At 43.0% G+C, this 26,276-nt stretch overlaps 1 long non-coding RNA gene across 1 annotated transcript; it reads left to right on the top strand.

The window, feature by feature from the left end:
- The first annotated feature begins 461 nt into the window (after positions 1 to 461).
- Positions 462 to 8,797, top strand: LOC148684414 (uncharacterized). The gene is made up of 2 exons (XR_015946208.1): positions 462 to 618; positions 8,457 to 8,797. It is a non-coding gene; the product is annotated as an uncharacterized LOC148684414 (long non-coding RNA).
- The last annotated feature ends 17,479 nt before the right edge of the window (positions 8,798 to 26,276 follow it).

The raw sequence follows: 26,276 nt of genomic DNA, 5'->3' as shown, positions 1-26,276 counted from the left end.
GGGTCAGATGACTGATAGAGTGCATTGTCTGGAGACTTTCACAGCGCAGGTTAATGCTATCAAACCTTTTAATTACTCCAATATATAGCTGATAAGAAGCCCTAATGGCCCTCTTCATATCTGTATAGTAACTAGGACATACACCATGTATGGGTGTAAGATTGATTCCTATAAAGCTTTGTTCTGATAGCTTGACTTCCTGTCAAATGATACATTGCAGAGACGGCTTCTCAGTCTTTCTCTCTTCTCTGGCAATGTTAGACATTGTTTAGAGATGTTTCAGTGCCGTTGGAATAGGCTAGTGAGGTACAGGAGCGTGGCTTATAAATATGAATTGCCAAGATGTAAAGTATGGTTATTCAGAGGTTTTAAAGGAAACATTTACACATTTTTACTTAACCAATGAGATTTTATATATTTTATATGATACACTGTTCATCATTACTCTTGCTACACTCTAGGCATGCTTACGACAGCAGTAACAGCATTTTCTTGTGACCATCCTACCACAGGAGACCGCTGGAAACATAGCAATTGCTTGGAATCATACAACAAATTCTAAGGATATTCAGAGGAATAAAACGGGTGCTTGAACTCCAGACCAAGTACAAAACTTGTGTGAGTATGTCAGTAGCTGCCAACATATCTATCTATCATATCTATCTATCTATCTATCTATCTATCTATCTATCATCTATCTATCTATCTATCTATCATCTATCTATCTATTTCTCTGCTGCCTTTTTTCAGAATGATCCATGTTAAATAGTTAAATAGCAAAATTCAAAAACAGCTCCAAACAAAAAGAAGAGCATAGATCTAATAACAGTGTGATTAAAAAGATACAACAACAATAAAACCATTGGAAAGAAAATTGTATTTGTGACCTCAGAGTTTCTATGGTAGGAACATTGGAAGCAGGACTTCCGAAGTTAAAAGAATAGGTAGGTTCATAGGTATTGAGCTGATCTCTGAAATACCCTAGAGTGATCCATGTCAATCAGAACTTTAACAGGAATTAATTGGACACCACCAGTGAAGTTCACATCTGAGGACTTAAGCTGGAGGAACTGATCTAATGGCCGTCCTGTCTAAATAAAAATGTGTTTGCCTGCCAGTGGATGTTAGAGATGGGGTAGCCATGGGCCTCCCTTGGCAAAGAGTGGTAGAGCTTCATAGAACTGTAGTCTCTTGAGGGTCATCTGGCCCAACCCCTGCAATGCAAGCAACCTTTGCTCAACCTGGGGCTCAAACCCACAACCCTGAGATTAAGAGTCTCATGCTCTGGCAACTGAGCTATCAGTACCTAGTAGCAGTCTTTTGAGTTCCCACTAAGTGTGCTTCAGGGAAGGGCTGTAGCTCAGTGGTAGAGCATCTGCTTTGTGTGGAGAAGATCACAGGCTCCATCCCTGGCATCTCCAGGTAGGGCTGAGAGAGAACTTTGTTGGAAACCCTGGAGAACCACTGCTAGAGCCACTGCAGGTGGGGCACCATTGACCTCCCATTTCCCGACACACTGGAGCACTGAGAGGGAGAGGGAACTTGTCCTGAGGTGGCCATCACTGCTAGTCATTATATGCAGTACTGAACTAAAAGGACCAGTGGTTTGATTCAGCATCTCCCTACATTCCTACACTTCAGATGCTGGTGGGACAGACAGATGGGTCTCTTCAAAGGATCTTAAATCTGTGCACGCTCCTATGGGAGAATGCTGCTTTCAGATAACCTGAGCCCATATGCAACTTCCTTTCATAGCTGCCAAGTTTTCCCTTTTCTCGCGAGGAAGCCTATTCAGCATAAGGGAAAATCCCTTTAAAAAAGGGATAACTTGGCAGCTATGCTTCCTTTATTTCCTCTCACTTTTTGAAATGTGGTATGGAACAATGCAAAAAGAGATTAAAACTGTATTGTAAGAAGAGCCCAATGGTAAAGTTTGCTATAGTGGCATTAGGGTAAGTGTTCCCAATTACGAGCAGGTGGTAAAAACACAGATCCTACTGAGAAATAATGAGATGTGTATACATAAGTTTAGGAACCTCCTGTGCATCTTTTTGAAAATGACATAAAACAACTTGAAATTAAATTTCATTTGATGCCAGATGAAAAACAAATGTTTCGGGGGGAAAGTTTTTAATACAAAATTAATTTGTTTTACATGTGCATGCCAGCAGGTTTTTCTTTTTCTTTTCTTTTTCTTTTTTACACCACTTCCCTAATGAGCACAGAGACTTACAGCCATTCTGTGAGTAGTAAAAATCTTTTGTCTTTTTTATTTATTGGCATTCTCACTGCATCGTTGCATCTAAGCAATTGATAGGGCTAATGTGCTTAGATAGACTTACAGGGACTCATTAAATGATCCCAATTCCTCAAAATGTACTAGACACGTTTTCCTGGGAGCAAGCTCACTGAACTCGTTTGCTACTGACGAGTCTGTGTACATCTGTGCACGATACTAGTTTGATTTATATATTCAATTTATATTTATTTATTTCATTAAGTGTATACACCATAGCTGCCAAGTTTTCCCTTTTCTCGCGAGGAAGCCTATTCAGCATAAGGGGAAATCCCTTAAAAAAAAAAAGGGATAACTTGGCAGCTATGGTATACACCGTTTGATTTTAAAAAGCTTCAGAGCAGTTTAATATATATATTATAATCTCTTGCCCCTCCTCCCAAAGTTGAGATGAATAATCAAAAAAGCATACACTCTTTCACCCAAACACTTATGTGTGTGTAGAGACAGGTTGTTCTTGTACTCAGAGATATATACTGTCAGGACTAGATGACCCTTGGGGTACATTCCAGCTCTATGATTCTAGGATCCATCCCTAGCTACAGTAAATAAGAACAACATTTTTTTTAATTTTATTTTTAAAAAGAGTATTATCCCTTCCCTTCTTTACCAGGTTTGCCCTGACATGCTGTCTGAAATGTGGCTCAGTGTAGTATTACCATATATGGGTGGGAATCAGAGAAAGAGGGCCAAGACTGAGAAAAAAAGTCAGTCTCCAAGGTCAATCAATGAGCACATGACAGAAAATGAACCGGGGGGGGGGGGACTGAGGGCCAGGTGCACACTCACATTTATTTACACATAGGGAAAGGTGGAGAAGAGGAGAGCCAAGTTTGAAGAGAGGAGTTTGTGGTTTAACTTGTTAAAATATATTTTACACAGGTTGGACTCAGGTTGAGGGGCTGCAAACTAGCAGAAGCTCACAAAGGCAGAAGGAGTAGGAGCAAGGATTTTTTTTTTACAGCTACCATATAAAGCAAGTTATCATTACTATTATTATTATTTCTGTCTAGTCTTGGAGATAGAAGGTCTGGTGTCGGCAGATGCCAAGTAGGCAATTTTAGACATTGAACTTACCATTTGGGGGCGGGGGAGTAGGGTTGCCAGACTCAATAGAGGACAGGACTTCTGTGCCTTTAATTGCCCTGCTCTCTTTTGAGTCTGGAAACCTTAAAGAGAAACCAGCAGACCCTTTGTTTAATTTCAAAGCAAAGGGTCTGCTGGTTTCTCTTTAAGGTTTCCAGACTCAAAAGAGAGCAGGGCAATTAAAGGCACAGAAGTCCTGTCCTCTCTTGAGTCTGGCAGCCCTAGGGGGGAGCGCTTTGCAGATGGTAATGTGTACAAGTTCACTTACTTCAAAACATGGTAAGCCAATCCTGCTGCATTTGGGGAAATTCCTGCTTATTCTACAGATCCGGGTTGGGGTGTGGAGGGAGGACTTCTGCCTCAAAGTCCAGCTCTGATGTCACCACTTGAGCCACCTACTGAGTTGATATCTAAAGTAAGATTTGAACCAGAGGCTTCTTAGCTCCTTCCCTTTAGTTCAGGGTATGGGCCCAAGGCATATGATGCAGTAACCTTCCAAACTTAAGCATTTCCGGTTCTGGGCAGTCCCTGGGAGGGAGACTGGTTTGGAAGCTTTTTGGTCCCATAGAACAAAGGCCTGCTAAAAATCCAATGAATATATATATATATATATATATATATATATATATATATATATAATCATTGCTATTCTATGCTAGCTCCAATCTCCTTTATATCACAAACCACTCAGCTGTACGCACCTAGCTCATAAAAATTATGTAGAACGATTGTTATCTGTTCTGTAGGAAGGAATCATGCTGCCGTTTTATCCAGAGCATTGGTTTATATACGCAAGTGTCAAAGGATCAGCTTTCCATATCACTGTCACCAGTTATCAGTACGGCTGATGCATTTGTGTGGTTTTTCTCCTCTGCCCTTCAACTACCCATTTGATATTACAGCTGTTGCCTTACTTGCTGGCAGGAATCGGGAGCAAAGTGCAGCAGTTTTCCCAGATCCCAAGGGAAAAAGCAATGCAGGCGTTTTCATTGCCATGGTGCTGGATTGATTTAAAGCTATACACCCATTACTAAGTGTGAAAAAATCATTGTGACGTGAAAAACAATTGACACATTAATTGCAGCTTACAACAAACACCTGTCAGTCAAATAAACCTTCAGACAAATGGAGCTCAGTGCTACACTTCATCTCACACAGTCCTCGCCCCAGGCACCGAGAGACGCTTATGCTTGAATAAGCCTTAGCGTGTATCTATAGCCCAGCTTTTTTTCAAAATTCTAAGTAACTATGACAGAAACTTCTCAGCAAACTTGGTGCTTTGTCGTTTTTGGGTTGAAGAAATGTGGGTTATTTTCTTTTTACTAAGAGTATTGGCTCTGGTGGTCCCACAAAAGGAGATATACAGATCAAAAAAGACAAGATCTCTCAGTGAGGTCTTAAAAATACCAAAAGCAAGCTTTCACGTTACACAGAATCCTTTCCTTCTGACTCAGACAAAAAAAGAAAGAAAAAAAGAATCCTGTTGTGGTAGCAATTTTAATGCCATTCGGTGTGATTCATTAATGAAAGCTTTGTTCACACGTGTTTCTAAAAAGTATGTTATTTAATCAGGAAAGTCACTAAGGCCTGTGACACAGACCTCTTTTGTGCTAAGAAAATACTTCAGCCAATTAATATGACCCACCCCCTGTGAGCAGTACTGGATGCAAGATATGCAATCAGCACAGGACTCAATATTTCACACCCACTTCCTGGCTGACTCTTAGTCTGGATGCACACAGAAGTGAGGAATGGCAACCAGTGCTTTCGGTGGGAGTCCCAAGCATGCCTCCAATTCATGCAGCCAACCATCACTCTCCTCCCCAGTGTGCCAACTTGCACACTAAAATAACCCATGCTCTGCAGGAAGAAAAGGAAGTCTATACAAATTCCCTCCGTGGCATGTATCTGCACCCCAAATGCACATCAGTGCCCATGAAAGGGTGCTGTAAACATATGGTTGTCACTATGACCATGCCAGTGCATTGAAACAAAACAAAACCTGGCCGGAAAATATTTTATCAGTCAGTTAATTAAAAATCACCTGGTTAATTGACTAAAAAGATGTGCAATCCATCAACAGCTCCAGATAAAAAAGATAAAAGCATAGCCATGCTAACATGTTCCTAGTTGAGTCTGCTACATTTCCAAGGAACCAAAGCAAAGTGGAGTGCTTCCAACCCATCAAATATTCTCCCATCGAATGTATGGTTTCTCAAGAGGAAGACAGGGAAGGGGATGTCAGAAGCCAGCTCTCCCAAAACAGGTGATCAGTGCAGTCAGAGCTGAGCACCTCTTTAATGGTATATGTGTGCGTGCGCACTTTCTCACACAAGGAACGTTCTGCATTTCATCTCCAAATAAGAGATGTGCCGTTTTCTTTCAACTCAGGATTCTCAGCATGCACCTGGAACTGTAGCCAGAAGGCTCGTTCATGTTCTGCACTTTTTCAGATGCCTGAGTTCTCTTGTTAGACCACATTGAGAGGACTCAAAATGGGAATAGAGCAATAAGAAGGTAAAGGATGCATTGGTCTCCAGCACCCATTTCTAGATTGCTTGGGACACAGAATACAGTGGTACCTCGGTTTTGAATGTCTGCATTGACAAACATTTTGGGTTTTGAACACCGTGAACCCAGAACATGCCTCGGAAGTTGAAAATGCCATGGGGCTTCCGCTGAGTGTAAGATCCTAAGGCCTAGCTGTCGGCTGTTGAGCTTTCGGTTTTTGAAAGTTTCAGAACGGTCTTCCGGAACGGATTACATTCGAAAACCGATGTACCACTGTATATACAATATAAGATAGTGGCATGGTATAAAACAAATAAATGTAATGCACGCATTACATGAGCAAAGCTGGAAATCAAATTAGAAAGCTCAATAGATCACCCAATGAAGTAAAATTTCATGTTTGTTATTTTAGCCGTAACATTTATTCTTTCCGTTTAAAGATTATTATTATTTTTGCACTTGCTATTTCCATCTCGCCTAGTTGGAAGATATCCCAGCACACCACTAGGAAGCAAGACAGCTTATGTTCATTGCATTAAAGGTGCCCCCTTTGACCATTGTCTCAGTGAACTTCTTCCCTTGAACTGTTTCAATAACTTTTGTAGAATGGCTAGCAATAATGCCGTGTCCCTGTTTCCTCATTCAGAGCTCCATCAGTCACATACGCTTCAAAACGTGCTTTTATTCAAGAGATAGCCCTTTGCAAGATGAAAGTTCCCATCTCAAATTAAACGGAGCTTGTTCATTTTTCCAACTCAAGGAGGTGGCGCAGTCCAGGTTTAGAGATTTGGAGCAGCTGTTAGATGTGGCTGCTTAATCCTCCATCCTCCTACTCCTCCTCCTCAGTTCCTTGCCCCAAAGAGCTGAAAATCTGAATTTAGGTAGTGTATGTGTGTGTGGCAGAGAAGCAACAGTTTGGAGAGAGAAAACAAAAGCAGTTGCAGCTTTATGCTTTACTTCTGAATGTACATTAACTGTACTTCAGTAATAGCGGGATACTATGGGGTATGGGAGAAATCTGGTTCAGTTTGCATTATAATGTGGACTAATTAACACTACATGGAACAATACACAAACTGAAATACAGGGAGCCTTCAAGAGTCACCCTTTTCTGAATTTTGTGATGCAGTTCCCCAACCAACACATGGGTATATTAGCAGAAAGTACAAGCAAACATACATTTTAGTGAAAATAACATACAGAAATCCATTGTATTAGGGTAAACTGCTTGCAGAAATGTTCTATTAGGCAAAGCTGTATGCAAATAACTTTGTAATGGGAGAAATGTGTACTAAAATGATGATGAACTTTCATAAGTACTTAAAAAAAAATTACAAGATGATACAGAAGCAAACTGATCTCAAGATTTGAAACCCAGTTCCCTACCCTGTTATGAACTGAAACTGAAAGTTTCATCCATCTCTCTTTGATACAGGAAGGGCTTTTTATTTACTTAGTGAAAGAAAATACTACTATAGTTTCCTCCCTCTTTGCCTGCCCAATGCTGTTGGGTTCTTCCACCCTCCTTTTCTGTCCATACCTCCTCCTAGTCCTGAAGTCATCCAAGGAGGCCTGAGACCATTAGCAACCACACGAGTTAGCTACTAAGAGCTATTAACACCAAGGGTAGATTAAAGCCCATAAACATCTAACCGCCATGGTTAGAGGAATGCATGGCCAAAACTCACTAGTGGCTCATTCTGAGAATTCCTCCTGCCCCCCCCCCAGTGTTGAAGTAGTCCCATGACTACTTACTCACTCACCCTTCTTAAAAGCAAGGGATATATTTTGCCTGTGAATTGGAGGGGGGAGTAGTGGGGGGGGGCTGACCAGCTATGGGGTTAATCCCAATTCAAGACAGATCTGAGTGAAAAGTATGGTCCCAGCTCAAAATATTATTAATTCCCCAGATTGCAAATTTGCTGCATCACTAGTTAAGACCCAAGGAGGTGTTTCCATCCTGGACACTTATTGTGGGACAATCACTTTCTATTCGTTCACTAGGGCCATCTATTCAGTGCTATAATTAAAATGTTGTTCTGCCACATGTTCTCATGGTTCTTCTTTCAAATGGTTACAGATCTACACAGCCCATATAAGATGTGTAGGAAGGTAGCTACCCTAACCCATGCAGATACATAGTCATAAATAACAGTGATATCAAGCTTGACATTGCAGTAAAAAAATTGACAAAAAAATTGAAATCTGATTCTGGGAAAGAAGTAAATAAAGGTCATGTACAGCTTCTTCTGCTCCTTTTTTTAATGGGTCTCTTGCAGAGATATGGTACCTGGACTTCAGATTTCTTTCTTCCCTTTTAATAAGAGCCACATTATTTTCATAACTCTTTTGGAATCATTCCTGGTTTCTGAAAACAAATTATTAAAACTGAGCATATGGAGGTCTTAAAGTAGAACCTTATGGGAGGAGGGAAAACCCATGCACACCCTCTAGTTGATTCTTTCTGTTTTGGAGCATCTTAAAATAAAAAGAAATGATTGTAAACTTTCTGGGAAAGAAGATGTTTTCTGGAACTTTTTTGATTTCAGGTGATGTTTTTCAGTTTCAGATTCTTCTGGGTGCAAGATGGGTCCTGTACCAACACTCACCTCTGCTGTTCCGGCACTTTGCTTTCTGAGAGGTGGTAGCAGAGTATCTACATTAAGTTTTTCGAAGAGAAGTTGGATGATGGGAATTGAAGTTTGACAAACTTTGGAGGGCTGAAGATTCCCCCGGCCCTGTTTAATGGTAACAGTCTCACCCAAGGCAATCTCAAGAGCATTTTCCAAGAATGTGCTCTGTCAAAAGGTCTGCAGAGGTGTCTGAGTGCCACTGTAAGCATTCTGTAAACCTGCATGATTTCCATGTTTCATGTTGTGCAATAAAATACAGGCCATACAATTCCAGAAATGTCACGAATTGCATTCTGAAAGTGCCTTGTATTAGTACTTTGTCTGCCTCTTTAAATATCAATTACAGTCCCCACCTATGTAGGGCAATGTTTAGCGCTTTTTTTGTACTCAAGTGGGGTAGTTCCGCCTTGGGGATGCACATGTGGCTCAGACTTAAATACACATCTTCTCCCAGCTTAAGGAAAGTGTGTGCAAGGATGCTGCACAAGTGACTTCCCAGACTGAGTTGAAGTGGAGGCCAGATGTTCAGTTCTGTCAGCTTGGACAGCATTGATCCTGGCTTGAAGGGCTTGGTAGTGGAATCCAGGCAACCTCACAACTTCCTTGTGGCAGAGGGCTGGTCCTTGTTAAACTCCTCTGTCTTCCAGAGAGAGGAATGGATCCACTCTGACAGAGCTGGTAGTGCTGACGAGGCAGCTAGGCATGAGCATGGTCAGCAATGCATGATGAGCCCACCCCGTGTGTCCACATAACTTTGGACTGAGGCCAAGAAGCACAATGCCATCTCATCCAACTAAACCTCCATCTCCAGTTCCATTCCTTTCCTCATTTGGTATTTGAAAACGAGCTTCCTATTTCCTAAAATAGATCTTCATGAAGAAGGATTTGCTTATTAGTTCCTTGTACTACAGAGGCTTCTTTTTCATTAGGTCTTTAAAACAACAGCAAGGTTACCATTTAGAACAGACTATGTACACATCCCTTTCAAAGCAATCTGAATGGACTATGACCCATTTGAAGGAAGGTTTTCTGTGAATGCGGTTTCTATTACTGCTTCCTCAGAGTCTTATCCGTTAACTGCTGGCTAGCTCCAGGGAGGGGCACGATGAATTATTAAGCTGGCATTGGGAGGAAAGCTGGCAGCAGATGAGAAACAAGAGCTAAGGAGATAGCGAGAGAGACTCACAAAGAGAAAGGTTGAGCATGTAGAAGAGAAAAATGGTAGGGGATTTGGAGCAATATTAGAACCAATTTGATTTCCACTCTCTTCCCCCAGTTATCAGCAAACCGCCAACACTATATGCATTAATTTTGATAGAAAGGGCTGCCATATGACCCCAAAAATACGTGCTCTGAGTGCCCCTTCCTTCATTGTTTCCAGCAAATGCTACTTAGGTGGTTCCAAGCACTTGCTTTCAAGGGAAGCTGTCTGGCTCCTGAAAGCAAGGCTTCCATCAGGAGAGAAGAAATGTATTAGTGGATTCTGGGTTCAGCATTCAAGTCTCTGGGTGCAATAGCTAGGTCCTGCCACTGTCACAGAGGCATTGCTGGTTGTAACACAGGGCAGGGACTTTTTGGAAGTAGCACACACTGTTAGGTCCAGATTTGGGGGGGGGCTTAGAACAAGGTGCCTTAAGCAGGGGCCCCTCCTTCATACTATCACCCTCTCCTTCTGTGCCTATTCTGCATCTCCTCCCAGAATGAGGAAACAAAGTAAGTGGAGGCAGCTTCCAGGCACATGACCTGGAAGAGTGCAATTGGAACAGGCAACAATTCTAAGAGAAGGAGAAAGAGGAGAAGAAATGGTCTGAGGAAGTCTGAGGATCAGCAGTGGATGCCCTGCTAGACTGTGGCCTTGGCAAGTGCCCAATGCTGCAGACCCCTTGTGTTGCTCTAAGCAGCATCTCATGTGTTCAGAGGCCTAGACTTAGAAATAAGAACCTGAACTCAGACAGTCCTTGTTAGATGAACAGGTTTATTTTAGAGTGCCTTCTTTGCTCACTGTTACATGCAGAGTGATGTTCTTCCTTCCAGAATTCACTCCCCACCCCCTGTTTGCCCACCATAAATCCTGGGGTGGACTAGCCTAAGTTTGGCTCAGAGCATTTTGGAGTCCTGCTCTGGACCAAGGAAAGAATCTGCCATCAATTATGTAGCACCTAGGCTGTGCTCCCTTCCCCTAGAGATCCACATGGTTCTCACTTTACAGCTGTCCATATTCAGTTCTCTATTGGGGAGTTTCATTTCAGCCCTAAGCTTCTATTGATGAAATCTTGGCCAACCGTTCTGGACCATTAACCAGTAATCACCCTGATGCCAACAGGAATACAGTGTTAGTGCCACCTTTATTTCACAAATGAGGTGCCATCACAGAGAAAGCTATCTCCTTTATACACACATAATACACATTTATCCAAAAGATGGAAGACTATTAATTGTTGTAATGCATGGGCAGGTTTCTTTGAAGGAGATGTTCCTCCAGCTATTTAATGAAGTAACTACAGTTTTGTTCACAATCAACTGAGCTGAAATTTCACAGCAGAGAGTGTTCTAAGAAAAATGGTTGGAGAGGGAAAATTCCTTTCCGGCCCTTCAACAGCAGCCTTGTCGTAGCAGCGCCTGCGTGCGTGTACGCCTGTGGAAGAAAATAACCTGTAATGCAATCATTAATTTTTGGGAGTGGAGGGTGGGAAAGCTCTGGAGCCGTCGACTGCTTCCCAGGAATGACTCTGCTTCAGCTGTGTTCAAGGTAAGGTTACCTCCTCCTACCTGGCCAATCCCCCTGGCAACGCCTCCCCGAGCTGGATTGGACAGGTAACTGCGTGGGCGGAGACCACCAGTATCCAGCCCAGGAAGGCAGAGCCAGCCTCCGAACTTCCAGGGCTGCCCCAGGGGGGCTGCATGCGACCGTGCAAAATGTGCCTCCCCTTTTATGTGGGGAACGGTCATTGCACAGTCAGGCGGAGTCCCCCAAAGCCCCAGGCAGCTCCCGAGCGAAATGATGACACAAGGCCACGTTCTATGGGATTAAAATTGGCCACAACTTTTATTAAGAATTCGGATGTAGGGAGACCTTGGCTCAGGCATTGGACGTATATCCTTCCCAGCCCCCAGCTGGGGATCTGGGTAATTTCAGGGTTCTCCAGCATGTGGGGGGGGGGGTTGGCTAGCTCTCTGGAGAACATATGTTCAAGCAGATAGCCCCCCCCCATCAATCGCAGCCGCTGGAGAGGGAGGACAATGACAGCCTATTGTGTATGGTCAATGCCTCCCCCTTAGCCCCATTTACAAGAACCCTGTTATCACCGCCGCAATGGGGGCAGTGGAGGGTCACCGCCCCACGCCCCCCTATTTATGTAGATGACTAAAGGATTCCTCCCAAGGCCTGCATCCGCCACCCGAGACCACAATCAGAAAAGTAGGTTCAGGCCTACAGTCTTTCCTTAGAGGACATCAGTAGGAGTTTTTGTCCGGCAATAGCCAACTGCCAGTCAGGGAATACTGCCTCCATCACAGACTGAGAGAGTTCCCATTTTTCAGCCCCACTCCCTTGCCTCAGATGAATTCAGCAGCAACTACTGTACTGTCATGGCAATGAGGAGAACAAAGACAAGTGTGATAGCTCTGGTACCATAAGGACACCTTGTATTTTCTCTTCCTCCGCTAGACGTGAATGTGATCTTATTACAAAACTCTTTTGTAAGCTGCCTTGAGAGTCTCCCAAACTGTAAGGCAAGCTATAAGGGATTATACACACATAAATAGAAATGTCGCCATGCAGCATCATGCTCCAGAAATGCAAGCGCAAAGCCTCCTTGGGTTTGTGGTACTAATTTGATGGGTGTTCGAATAATTGTAGAGATAGGAAAAACTCAACAATTCAGCATGGTCCCCGTTTTGGATGATGCCTTAACTTTTAATGAATCTTTATCAGCACAGTGCCAAACCCATCATCTGTCTCACAAACGCACACCCCTCAATTTAGAGTCACAAGCACATTTAGAATATGTATTCTGTATAACCAGTTGAAAATAGATCTGCTAAATAAAACCTACTTTCTGTAAACAGCCATACACATTACTTCTCCCTGTCTCAGCATCACGGATAAGTTACCAGCATTGTTTCGTTGTTGTCATTTTCTTCTCGGCATTCTATTTATGCTGCTAATGGAAATTACTGTCTTCACAACACTCTGCTTTTTGGATTAACATTATTTTCATGTATATTTCATATGTTTTGTGATATGATCCATTGTTTCCTGATGCAATATTTTGGGACTTCAGAAAACGATGAAAACAGTTCTCGGTCCCATCCACTCTTTCAGCACATCACAGAGCTATAAAGTTGTCTGGTTCAATTCACTCAGATTGCCTGTATCTACTCCATACTGGAATCGCAAGGGCATTCTGTAGGGCAGGGGTAGGGTTTCAGTAGCGGAGCTGTGCTTTGGAGACACTGAAGAAAAACCCAGCTCTGATTTAATGCTGCAAATCTGAATTTTGTGCAGCGAGAACTCTTTCTTTCTCTCTGGGTCTCTCTTTTACAATTCCCAAATAAACTTAAATCCTTTTATAGAACAACATACAAAGGGCAGAAATAACCCATTAGTAGTATTTAAAATATCAAATGCATAAATAGAGTCTGTGTTCCTTGCATTACGATTTACAGAGGCTCATGAGAGAGAATACTATGAGAATGTCGTGGAATGCTTTTGAGTGTAAAGACTGTGGCTACATTCACAGCATGCATTTAAAACACTATGGTGCCATGTCAAACACTCATGGCTTTCTCCAAATAGCTCTGGGAGCTATAGTTTGTCAAGGATGCTGAGAATTGTTAGGAGACCCCTGTTTCCTTCCCAAACATACAATTCCCAGAGTGGTTTAACAATCCATAGCTCTTCAGAAGAATCTCTGGGAACTGTAGCTCTGGAAGGGGAATTGTGATAATAACTTTTAGCAATGAACTACAGCTCCCAGAATCCTTTGGGGGAAGCCATGACTGTTCAAGGTGGTATCATGGTGCTCCAAATGTATGGTGTGAACACACCCACTCATAATGGTAAAATAAAGTTTGACAGGCAGGAGTATAGCATTTTGATTGTCAGGTAATGTTTTGTTTGCCTTTCAAATCATATATATATATATATATATATATATATATATATATATATATATATATATAATTAGATGTATCTAGCTTCCTCCTGCATGGTATAAACAAATCATGATTGTTTATTGAAATTGAGAAATTAAATGGTATTTATTTTCACCACCATCTAGAGTTTTTTTTTACATATACAGGAGCTCTGGAGCACCCGATGATGGAAGGGTATTCTTTCCTTTCTGTATTATTTTTTAATAATAATAATAATAATAATAATAATAATAATAATAATAATAATAATACAAGCCACCCAATTTGGTACTGATAAATAAATAATACAATCTGCCACATTCTAGATATAGATTCTGCAAAGCACAACATGATCTGATCTGGAATTTCAAGCCCGGCAGTTCAATGTAAGCAGTTCTAATGCCACACAACTTTCCTCGGTTGTAACTGGGCTACACATAAAGGTAATTCACTCCCGAGGGGCAGCTTGGATAGGGCAAAATCTGCCGTGCTGCAGTTGCCAGGATGTAGAAGGGGCGTAGCAAGGCAGTGTAAAGCTGGTGGATCTCCAAGTTGGCAATGTTGGCATCTTTCAGGTCCCCGCACACCTGAGACCTCCCCTTGGCTGCTGGTTTTCCTTGCCTCAGTCCCATCCTGGTGACCACCAGCCGGGCTGCCTCTCTGCCCCCTTTTGTGCCGCTGTTGCTGTGCAGCTCACTTCAAGCAGGCTTCCCACCCTGACTTCACACACCCATTTGTTTTCTAAATTCCATGGACATACAGTTGCTTCTGTGTGGAGTGGAAGGGTCAAAACAAACCCTGCTGTCAGGGACCATGCTGCAGAGGGCTGCACTGAGGAGGAATGGTGGGAGCCTCCCCCTCCCTCTCCCTCTGCTCCTGCTCCAGATCCTGAATCGTTCCAGGAGCAGGAGGACAGTATAGATTTGGAACGCTGGCTTGCAGAGGGACATAGGAGGGTGGTGGAGTCTCCTTCTTTGGAGGGCTTTAAGCAGAGGCTTGACGGTCATTTGTCAGGAATGCTTTGATGGTGTTTCCTGCTTGGCAGGGGGTTGGACTGGATGGCCCTTGTGGTCTCTTCCAACTCTATGATTCTATGATAGTTCAGAAGGCAGAAGCTGGGAAATACTGGATGGGGAACAGCTAGGAGAAGAAACACTAGAAGAGAGAGGGCTAACAGATTCACAGTCTCTGGATAGCATTCCTCCACCGCCTTCCCCAAGGTTGAGAAGAGCTCAGAAAGTCTCAGAACAGAAAGCACAGAGGGTACAAGCTCAGATTGCAAGACATAGCAGTGACGTAGATTTATAGCGATGAGGGGGTGTAAGCCTTAATTGGGAGCAGCGCCATCACTAGGAGATGTGTTCTTTGTTCTCTCGCTGTGATTATTAAAGTTTCTAACAGGTAAGAAGACTCATTTTCCTTTGTTCTGCTTATCTACTGCCACGGGGGAGGAAGCCTGACCCCCTGCCCAGGAAAGAAAGCTGAGGGCACTACTTATAGACACTCTATTTCTAGTCCATTTCACTTTCATGTATATTCACTCACCAATCCATTCCAATCTCATTAATCTGTTGCTTTTATATATTAAAAAGCATTTATTTATTTATTACCATTATATACCACCCATTTCTTCCAAAGACCTCAAGGTGGGGTCGTTGGTTCTTTTCCTTTTCCCCAAGTCCTCCTCACAACAACCTTTTGAGGTAGGTTAGGCTAAGAGATGGTGACTGGCCCAAGGTCACCCAGTGAGCTTCATGGCCAAGTGGGGATTCGAACCCTGGTCTCCCAGGTCCTAGTCCAACACTCTCACCATTACGCCACACTTCCCCAGAATTCATTTAAAAGCAGTAGGCGAATATTCCTACTTAGGACACTGCTATCCAAATAACCACAATAACTCCAGGCACAATTATGCCGGTGGAATTAATATTGTTTTCTACTCCCTTAGTGTAGTCTTAAAATAGATGTCTTTGATGGTTAAATTTTAATGGAACAATCAAAGAGTAGTTAATTCCTCAGCATGAGGTATCCTTTGTGCAACATGACTGGGGTTAGGAATGCTCAAGTTTTTGCAGTGACCTCCTTGCCTAAACATCCCTAGATGGTTTACAGTATTTGTTAAATTAGCTGTGTGTAAATTTTTCTGGAAGTGGATTTACTCAATTAATCAAAAATAAGTGGCTTTTAAGAGCCAGCTCTGCCACGCCTAGGCTGAAATCAGCAGGCTTTTTAATATCTGTGTCTCAGAGGTTAATCTCTTTGAGCATCATCTTAAACTCCTTCTTATTCTTATCAGTTAGATTTAGCGGCAGATTGCAAGCTTTCCTTATTATCTTGTTAAATCAGTAGGTGAAAGTCTTTCAAGGCATCTCTCTTTTTTAAACATCTTTTATTAATGTTAATATGCCAGATGGGACAAATTAAAATGGTTCTGTTCCACATGCTGCCACTACCCACAATCTTACCACATCATTTGCTGGTTAAGGAAGCATAAGAAAATGATAGGTATACTATATCCCTGTAATAAAAGTTCTGAAAACACTGGCATCCCTTGCCTAGAGTAGATTTTTTTAAAAAACTGTGTTTACCAAAAAAGCTGTTTCTGATTGAAAGGTACATTTGCAATTGAACTCAATGGGACTTACTTCTGAGTAGACATGTTTGGATTGGAGTTTAAGTTTACACTTGCCCAGTTTGGCTGGATGAGTTTGATTTGCTTTTTGAATGAGAATAGTTTTTTGTGAGAGTTGGGGTGAATATAATACAGGTGATGCCTGCTAGGTTGAAGAAGGCAGTTTTCAATTCCTGAAACATTGCTTTGCTGAATACTTCAGTCAGGGCCGTCCTAAGCATATCTGGCGCCATGGTGCGAAGATCCCAAGATCCCTCCGGTGCCCCCCCCCAATTTCCCAGAGTTGTTGACCTTTTTTTAGGAAGGAGTCCCCAGAGTTGTTGACCTTTTAGAGGGAGCTGACACCACACTTGCATATTATCTCTGCTTGGGAAAAGAATACAGGAAACATAAACAAACTGTTTTTGTTGCCTGTTTATTGCGTGTCGAGGTCCCCAAACCACCCCTCAACGTAAAACACACTCCACACAGAAATTTTTAAGGCTTTTGGCATAAATTTGGCCACGACGTCATTAAAATACAAAATATGTGAGTGCCACGAGATCACAAGGGAGGGAAGGGGATTGCGAGGGAAGGAGCCTCTCTTTCCCAGATGGCAGGAGGAAGCGGCGAGTCTGAGGGAGCGCGCGACCCGGGCCCAGTCAGACCCACCACCTGCAGCCTCCTCCGCAGGACTCACCCCTGCCCGCCTCCGCCTCTCCTTCGGAAAGTTCCAGAGCAGCCCCCCCACGCACGCGGCTACCGGGCACCCCAGCCCCTATTATATACCTGCGCCTCGCTGAAGCCCGGCACTCAGCTGGCCGCAGGCAAAGGGCAGAGAGCAGCAGGCTGAGCAGCAGGAGAAGCCGTGAAGGCGGCTACAGCGGGCACCGGGGGCAGCAGCAGGCGGTGGCGGTGGCAGAGGGGGTCTCCATCCCACCTCTCCGCGAAGCGCTGTGTGAATGGTGACTTCGGGCGCTGCCACTCCCGAGGGCGGGCAGGCGAAGGCGCGCAGACGGCTCCTCCTCGCGCGCTCTCTCTCTTCAGCTGCTCTTTCGCTTTCCCTCAGACAGTGCAGTGAGGTATCAAGTGGCCTCACCTGAGTGGCCACTCCTTGCTTCTCAGCACAAGCTGAGGCAAGCCCCAGTCCTGCAAAGCACTACAGGCCCCAGAGCCTGACTCCTGCCCATACTCCTGACACTGTGTTTTGATGCTTCCTTGCCCTTGGCCCACAAACCAGCTTCCACCTGATTTGAAAATATAAGTTTTATGATGACATCCACACCCACTTTTTGCCCACTGGTGTGGACAGACAGTGGGAGAATTAGAAACAGATCCAGCCATACCTATGTGTACAACAACATGCAAATGATATTTGAAGCACAGTGGGTGATGGGATGACCTTGCTGTGTTTTAAACCAATAATATGTACACAGCAACTTACAGCGAGTGTCTTTTGGACTACATAAGATGATTAGATGTTGGGGGCACTGCACTGCAAATCATAGAATTGTAGAGTTGGAGGGGATCACGAGGATCATCTAGTTCAACCCCCTGCAATGGTGGAATCTTTTGCCCAATTTGGGGCTTGAACCCACAACCCTGAGATTAAGAGTCTCATGCTCTATCGACTGAGCTATTCTTCTCTTGCCTGATGGGTCAGCATCAAAGGGCAATGTTGAGTGACAGCTATTTTATCCAACAGAGATTGTTTCGTTTCGTTTCATTTCATTTCCACCTTTAATAACTATACTGCCTTTCTATAATACTATATACAAGGTGGTGTGCAAGCTGAAGAAACAGCAACCTATATAATGAAGATAACACAATCTCACCCAATAAAAAAAGTCATAATAGAAAGATAACTTTAAAATAAACAAGTTATCTCACATAAAGTACTATTCAATAATCCATTGGAATATAATAATAGACAATGAAATTAACATTCTAAATATCAGTAAATAATAAACAGAAATTCACTCTTAACAATTACAATAATAATTAATAATAATAATAATAATAATAATTAGTAAACTGTAATCAACAGAAATAACAGCAAGCCATAGTGTATAAAATACCACCGCAAAATCTTCTTTTTGCATACCTTGCTTTTTAACATAATATATGCAACTGCTGGAAGAATTAAAGTGCAGTGTCATCAGTTTGATGACTCTCACTTCTATTTTTCCTTTTTGTCAAATTCAGCAGCTGCGGTGACATACCTGAATGAATCCAAGCTGTGGTCTGGATGAGGGCTATCAAACTGAAGCCTAATCTGGTCAGAGCAGAGATGCTGATGGTGTGCCAGCTCGAAGCTAGAGAGGTTCGAGGTTTACATGTTCGGAATCACGTTCCCCTGTGCGTGTTTGATCCTGGGATCTCCTTGAACCTTTGCTAAGGGTAGGCAGAGCAGATACCATGCTACCCAAATTCAGGACTGGGTTGCAGAAGCTAGAACTGAAAGTAAAACAATCCCGCATTCGATCCATAATCTCTGTAACCGAATGAGAGAAAGTCTTGTGTGGAGGTGGGCAACCTGTGGCCCTCAAGCCTTGCCCTAATTTCTTATGGTCCTCATAATTTCAAAAAGTCCGTGTAAGTGATCAGTTCAGACCTCTAGCATGAGTAAGCTGTCCTTCCAGCAGCAAACTTGACAGGGGAGAATCATAAGGGGGAGCAGAGAGAAAGAGAAGGGGTGGCCCTGCTGAATTCAGCCCTGTCTCCTGCCAGGATATGGCCCCTGCCAGTTTGAGGGACTGTGACCCTGTGACACAAAAAACGTTGCCCACCTGGGCTAGTGAAACCCTGCTATTCTGAGGGGCTGTGTGCATCCACACAGTTTTGAATGTAATTTCATTTTTTCTCTTTTAGATCACTGTTGCTCAGGAAAAACCCTCAGATCACTGGGGAGAATGAAATTTTTGATGTGTGTGTGTGCAAAGACCACAGCGAGAACGCCCCCTTTGTCGAGTCGATGGTGTCAAGAGTTTAGCTATTCATCTAGACTTACTATACATCTATGAAGATTCCTGATCTTCCAGTACCAGCTAGAAGGGGTTTTAGCTTCTTCTGCTTTTTTTTTTTTAAAAAAATCCACTACTTCTTCAAACTGTGCCCTGAATCTGGTCTGCATGAAAATGACTTAGCAGGAATATAATAGAAAATGAAAGCGCAACTCCGCTATACTAAAGTGTTAAATGAGTGGCATAAGAATGGTAAAACACAGTTTGCACAGTTAAAACTGCTAGAGGTATTATTAGTGATATTACTAATAACCATGGTAATACAGTAATAAAAGTAATTCTACGTACTAATAATTGTAATTATTATTAATAATCAATAATTAATATAATGAGTCATAACGACAGAATTGGTTGTGTGTGTGCGCATGCGTGTATTCTCAGCAGCTAGACCTATTATGTGTTCATTAACCTTTCATAAGATATTCAGGGTGTTAGTATCACTGCTGGGAAAGGGACTCTGACTGCAGTTGCTTCTCCCACTTTCAGTGCCCGGTTAAAAGACATAAAGGCCACCTGCTGAACTATACAATTATTTATCCCAGACCAACTAATGTGTTTTAAATAAGGTTAGACATGAAAAGCAAGGGGGTGGGGTGGAATTAGCTATGCTAAATAGACAGCAGGTCTTGACTATGGAAGCTAACTAGCCAATATCACTCTCTTTTTCTTTTCTTTTTCCTTTATTTCTTTCTTTTTTGTTATGTAGCTTTCGTTCCCTTGGGTAGCTAAAGAATAAGTTAGAACTCTAAATTCACTGTTCAGCCTACAATACACTGGGGTATATCAGGAGGGTTCTGCTTTAAACTGCAATGAGCTCTACACAAGTAGAGAGTGTGGTTGAGCTCACTGTCCACAGAGATACTACCTCCATTTCTGCAGCATCCCCCGCCCAACTTCCATGTGTCCCAGATTCTTAATCACACATGGAAGCTGCTCAAGGACAGCAGGCTTCCTCTGCAGAAATTCAGTCCCCAGCACAAGGGGGTGGAGCTGCAAATATGATTCTGGGGGTGAGAAGTGTCAAGGTTCTGACAAGCATGTGCTTTGGAAATTGTGTGGCAGGAGGGCAGAAGTAGTGAATAAGGTTCAAGTAATGGCATAATTCATGGTGGGGCAGCACCATTCACCTGACCTCTGATCAGGTGTGCTGCTGCTGCTGACAAGGAGATAGAGGGGGAGGGGCAAGGCAGCAGTGAGGTCAGTGCAGTGCACACTCACCAGCAGAGCCAATCTGGTGCTCCTGCAGGTGCATTTGCACCACACGAAACTCAGTGCCACCACTGCCCTCCCATTCTATCTGCCAGGAAGCAGCAGTGATGTGAGGTGTCACCCCACCATGTTGTCCGCCGCTGAGTTCAAGTTCCACTGAAGTCAGTGGGGAATACTTAAGTACATTTCATAGAAACTGCTTACGTGATTTGGTGAACAAATTCTGTGGAATGAAATGAAATACTTATATGTTAACATGCATAGGATTGCAGTATGAAGAAGCTAATTAAGCACTGTGATCCTAACAGTTCATTTATGCATCCGGTAGGTAGAAAGGTTACAGGAATAGCCATAGGAACATGTAATCTAGCTAATCTTTGATCTGTCTAGCCTAGGGCCATGTGTTCTGGCATGGAGAACTGCTCTCCAAGGTGCTAGATAAAGGTATTTCTCAGTCATACTACCTGAGTTCCTGATGATGGAATCTGGGATCTTGTGCATGTTTTCTGCTATATGCTATGTCCCTACCTGTCAAAATACTTTTCTTAAAAGGCACAGAGGGAAAATTGCATCAGCAAAGTGGCAGACAGTGGGCCACGGCTCTTGTTCCGCTGATATTCTGTGTCCAGGGCAGCTGTCTATCAGCTCCATCTGGTACACAGGCTGAGACCCTACCTGCCGGCAGACTGTCTCATCAGAGTGGTGCATGCTCTGGTTATCTCCCGCTTGGATTACTGCAATGCGCTCTATGTGGGGCTACCTTTGAAGGTGACCCGGAAACTACAACTAATCCAGAATGCGGCAGCTAGACTGGTGACTGGGATTGGCCGCCGAGACCACATAACACCGGTCCTGAGAGATCTACACTGGCTCCCAGTATGCTTCCGAGCACAATTCAAAGTGTTGGTGTTGACATTTATAGCCCTAAATGGCCTCGGTCCTGTATACCTGAAGGAATGTCTCCACCCCCACCGTTCAGCCCGGACACTGAGATCCAGCGCCGAGGGCCTTCTGGCGGATCCCTCATTGCAAGAAGTGAGGTTACAGGGCACCAGACAGAGGGCCTTCTCGGTAGCAGCACCCACCCTGTGGAATGCCCTTCCATCAGATGTCAATGAAATAAGCAGCTATCCTAATTTTAAAAGACATCTGAAGGCAGCCCTGTTTAGGGAAGCTTTTAATATTTAATGCTGTATTGTTTTAATATTCAATTGGGAGCTGCCCAGAGTGGCTGGGGAGACTCAGCCAGATGGGTGGGGTATAAATAATTAATTTATTATTATTTATATGTATACATTGTAGAAATGACTTGTCATATATCCAGAATCTGCTGAATCTGCACAGAGGTGTTTTTTTTAAAAAAAATTAATGCCAGCCGATAAGTAATAACGGAAATCTAACCACAGCTCCAGAGAAATGTTTGTACTAATCAGAAGTCTGAAGCTTATAACTTACGTAGATGGAACACGCTCCACCGGCCCATAGTAGACAGATCAACTGCTGTTGAAATGATGTCTTGCCTTATTCCACCACCACCACCACCACCACCACCCGGCTTACTGTTGGAAATTCTGCACCATATTTAAACCTTTGGCAGAAATAATAATCAGAATGCCTTCATATTCCATTGTAAACACTCACATGTAAGAATAACTTTGCTATAACAATCCACACAGATGGAAGTGAGGGAATTCCTAATCCCCTCCTATACTTGAAAGCTTGTCAGCTAAGATGTATGATCTCCATTATTGTGAACCATGATAACAATCGAACTTACCTGCTGACATACTATCAAGTGCCAACTCTTTTTCATAAAATCATAGAGTTGAGTTAGAAGGGACTCTGAGGGTTACCTAGTCCAACCCTCTGCAAGTCAGAAATCTCAACTGAAGCATCCAACCTCTGTTTAAAAACCGCCAACGAAGCATAAGGTTTGGCTATTGCACAGGCCACTTAACTACACATACTTTTAAAATATGGATCAAATGGGTAGTGTGTTCTAGCTCCTAGTATATCCCCTTTACTCCCCCTAACCTATCACCTAGCATTTAGGAACAAAGATAAGGCATATGCTATTGTTCACTGGAAATCCCTTGGGCTATATCGCCTGAGAAACTGCCTCGAAGATGGCTTTCCAAATTGAATGAGAAATTGAGGGGACACTCCCATCCCTTTGGCTACTTGGGTGCCAACTGTGCTCTTTTCTTCTCAACCTGTCCATTAAATGTGAAGCAATGAGACAGCTAGCCCCTTTTGAATGTTTAAACTTTCAGGATTCATTTTAGCTATTCAGCTCCATTTTCTAGGCAGGATCTGCAATGCAGGCTTTAACTACAACACTCTTGACAGATGGACATCTTGCCTTTGCCTAAGTACCTCCAGCAAAAGATAATCCACCACCTCCTGAGACAGTCTGTTACCTTGCTGGACAACTGATACACATGGGAAATTTCTCCTAATTTTTAGCCAAAGGCTGAATTTGCATGGCAATTTATTCAATTTCCGAACATTTCCACATTACACAACGTAAAATTCACTCCTGAAAAATAATAATGGAATATAGTTCATGTTTAGCACTCATTTCTGTCTTATTTGATTCTAGAAAAAAATCAGTGGGAGTATAGTGACAAAATATGGGAGGCTATGCCAGCATGCAGTTCTTTCCTGCTGCTTCATGGGGAAACAGAAGCATACATGTGCTGAAGGAATAGGGGTGAGGCAATGTTATCCAATGACATTCATTGTTGTGTCACACCACACCCATTGGCGGGACAGAAGCACTAGCATTAAAGTCAGAAAAACAAATGCAACATTCTCCATGTCTGAATGCACACAAAATCTGCTTCCCAGCAATCCCACCCATTGGTTCTACCCATCAGCTCTGGAACAGCTGAGCTCTCATCCACCATCTGCACAGCAGCCCTTCTAGCTCTGAACACAACAATTGTGTCTCCCCTTAACCTTCTCTTTTTCAGGTTCAACATACCCAGCTCTTTCAACCGCACTTCAAAGGACTTGGTTTCTAGATCCTTTACCAGCCTTCTTCTAAGAGAGATGTCTGTTTATGTCACAGAAGACACTAATACCAAAGAAAGTATGTTTTGTGTTGTTGTTTAGTCGTTTAGTCGTGTCCGACTCTTCGTGACCCCATGGACCATAGCACGCCAGGCAATCCTGTCTTCCACTGCCTCCTGCAGTTTGGTCAAACTCATGTTCATAGCTTCGAGAACACTGTCCAACCATCTCATCCTCTGCCATCCCCTTCTCCTTGTGTCCTCCATCTTTCCCAACATCAGGGTCTTTTCCAGGGAGTCTTCTCTTCTCATGAGGTGGCCAAAGTATTGGAGCCACAGCTTCAGGATCTGTCCTTCCAGTGAGCACTCAGGGCTGATTTCCTTAAGAATTGATAGGTTTGATCTTCTTGCAGTCCATGGGACTCTCAAGAGTCTCCTCCAGGACCATAATTTAAAAGCATCAATTCTTCGGCGATCAGCCTTCTTTATGGTCCAGCTCTCACTTCCATACATCACTACTGGGAAAACCATAGCTTTAACTATACGGACCTTTGCCAGCAAGGTGATGTCTCTGCTTTTTAATATGCTGTCTAGGTTTGTCATTGCTTTTCTCCCAAGAAGCAGGCGTCTTTTAATTTCGTGACTGCTGTCACCATCTGCAGTGATCAAGGAGCCCAAGAAAGTAAAATCTCTCACTGCCTCCATTTCTTCCCCTTACATTTGCCAGGAGGTGATGGGACCAGTGGCCATGATCTTGGTTTTTTTTATGTTGAGCTTCAGACCATATTTTGCGCTCTCCTCTTTCACCCTCATTAAAAGGTTCTTTAATTCCTCCTCGCTTTCTGCCATCAAGGTTGTGTCATCTGCATATCTGAGGCATAGCTGCCAAATTTTCCCTTTTCTCGCGAGGAAGCCTATTCAGCATAATGGAATTTCCCTTAAAAAAAGGGATAACTTGGCAGCTATGATCTGAGGTTGTTAATATTTCTTCCGGCAATCTTAATTCCATTTTGGGATTTATCTAGTCCAGCCTTTTGCATGATGAATTCTGCATATAAGTTAAATAAGCAGGGAGACAATATACAACCTTGTCATACTCCTTTCCCAATTTTGAACCAATCAGTTGTTCCATATCCAGTTCTAACTGTAGCTTCTTGTCCCACATAGAGATTTCTCAGGAGACAGATGAGGTGATCAGGCACTCCCATCTCTTTAAGAACTTGCCATGGTTTGCTGTGGTCGACACAGTCAAAGGCTTTTGCATAGTCAATGAAGCAGAGGTAGACGTTTTTCTGGAACTCTCTAGCTTTCTCCATAATCCAGCGCATGTTTGCTATTTGGTCTCTGGTTCCTCTGCCCCTTCGAAATCCAGCTTGCACTTCTGCAATTATGTTTTACTCTAGGATGATTGAGCTGCAGGTTGTGCAAAAGATTCCTGCATTGCAAAGGGTTGGACTAGATGACCCTTGTGCTCCCTTCTAACTGTACAATTCAATGATTCAATAATAATAATAATAATAATAATAATAATAATAATAATAATAATAATAATTTTATTTATACCCTGCCCTCCCCAGCCTAGACTGGGCTCAGGGCGGCTAACATCAGGTATAAAAACAATTGATTAAAATACAACTTAAAATGCAGTCTCATTTCAGTGGAAGCCCAGATCAAAAATTGTTTGGGGGGAGAAAATGTCAAATGTTCACCAAGACCCAACTATCCAGACTGGTCCTATGTGGGCCAGAAAAAAGCCAGGGAAGTCCCTAAATAGGGGTTCCATCACAGAAGGAAAAAGAAAGAGGGGGAGGGAATCAGGCTGATTCCAAGCCAAAGGCCAGGCGGAACAAGTCTATCTTACAGACCCTGCAGAAAGAAATCAGATCCCGCAGGGCCCTGGTCTCTATTACGGTATTTTAAGTTGATAATGTGTACACAACCATTCTCTTTCTCCTTCAGTGGAAGGCACTGCCAATGGAGACTGCCTTCATGGTTTTTGAGCTTTCTCGCTTTCCCCACTTTTTTCAGCATCTTATCCCCCACCTATATTTTGCTGCCATAAGCTCCTGTGCATTTTTCTATAGGGAATTTGAGGCACTATTCTTTCCAAACCATTTATTTTGTACCTAAAAAGCAATCATATTTATCCAAGCCGTGCAAAGCCATACCCTCCAACACTTTGAAGCCAAAATCCGGGATGCCATCTTCTTAGACATCATCTTCCCGTTTTTTATAGCAAGAGTACAGCAGCCAATTGGGTTGCTGTAATCTCACACAATTTCACGCTGCAGTCCCCCCACCCAAGTGGTTTTTTTTTTTTACAAGGCACCAGAAAATGTGAGTTTTGGGGTGCAGTGCAAGATCGTGGCCTCAAGAAAGTACTTGGGGAGGGGCAATCACACTGCGAAATCTCGCAAGATCACGGCAACCAAAATGGCCACCGTTCTCTCTGGGACACTTGCAAAGCATGTATTCTAACTGATTTGTGTGCTTGTCCTAACACACGTACACACATGCTCCCACACAATTTACGCCCACATATCTTAACTCAGGGCCTTTAAAAAAAAAACTCTTGAGTTCAGAGTCATACGTATTAAAAATCCAGTTTCCTCCGAAACTTTTCTCATGGTCGTTTATCACACAGACATATAAGAGATGACAGAAGACAACTCATGTTATTGTATGCAGTAAAAATGACTGTAACTAGGTTGAGTAGGGAAATAGAGGGAAACATACAGAGAGGCGGGGTGTAAGGGC

This window comes from Zootoca vivipara, chromosome 10, assembly GCF_965207765.1.
Source record: "Zootoca vivipara chromosome 10, rZooViv2.hap1.1, whole genome shotgun sequence".
NCBI classification, from domain to species: Eukaryota; Metazoa; Chordata; class Lepidosauria; order Squamata; family Lacertidae; genus Zootoca; species Zootoca vivipara.
The sequence above is the reverse complement of the archived record's forward strand: the minus strand, read 5'-3'. Positions and strand labels throughout refer to the sequence as shown.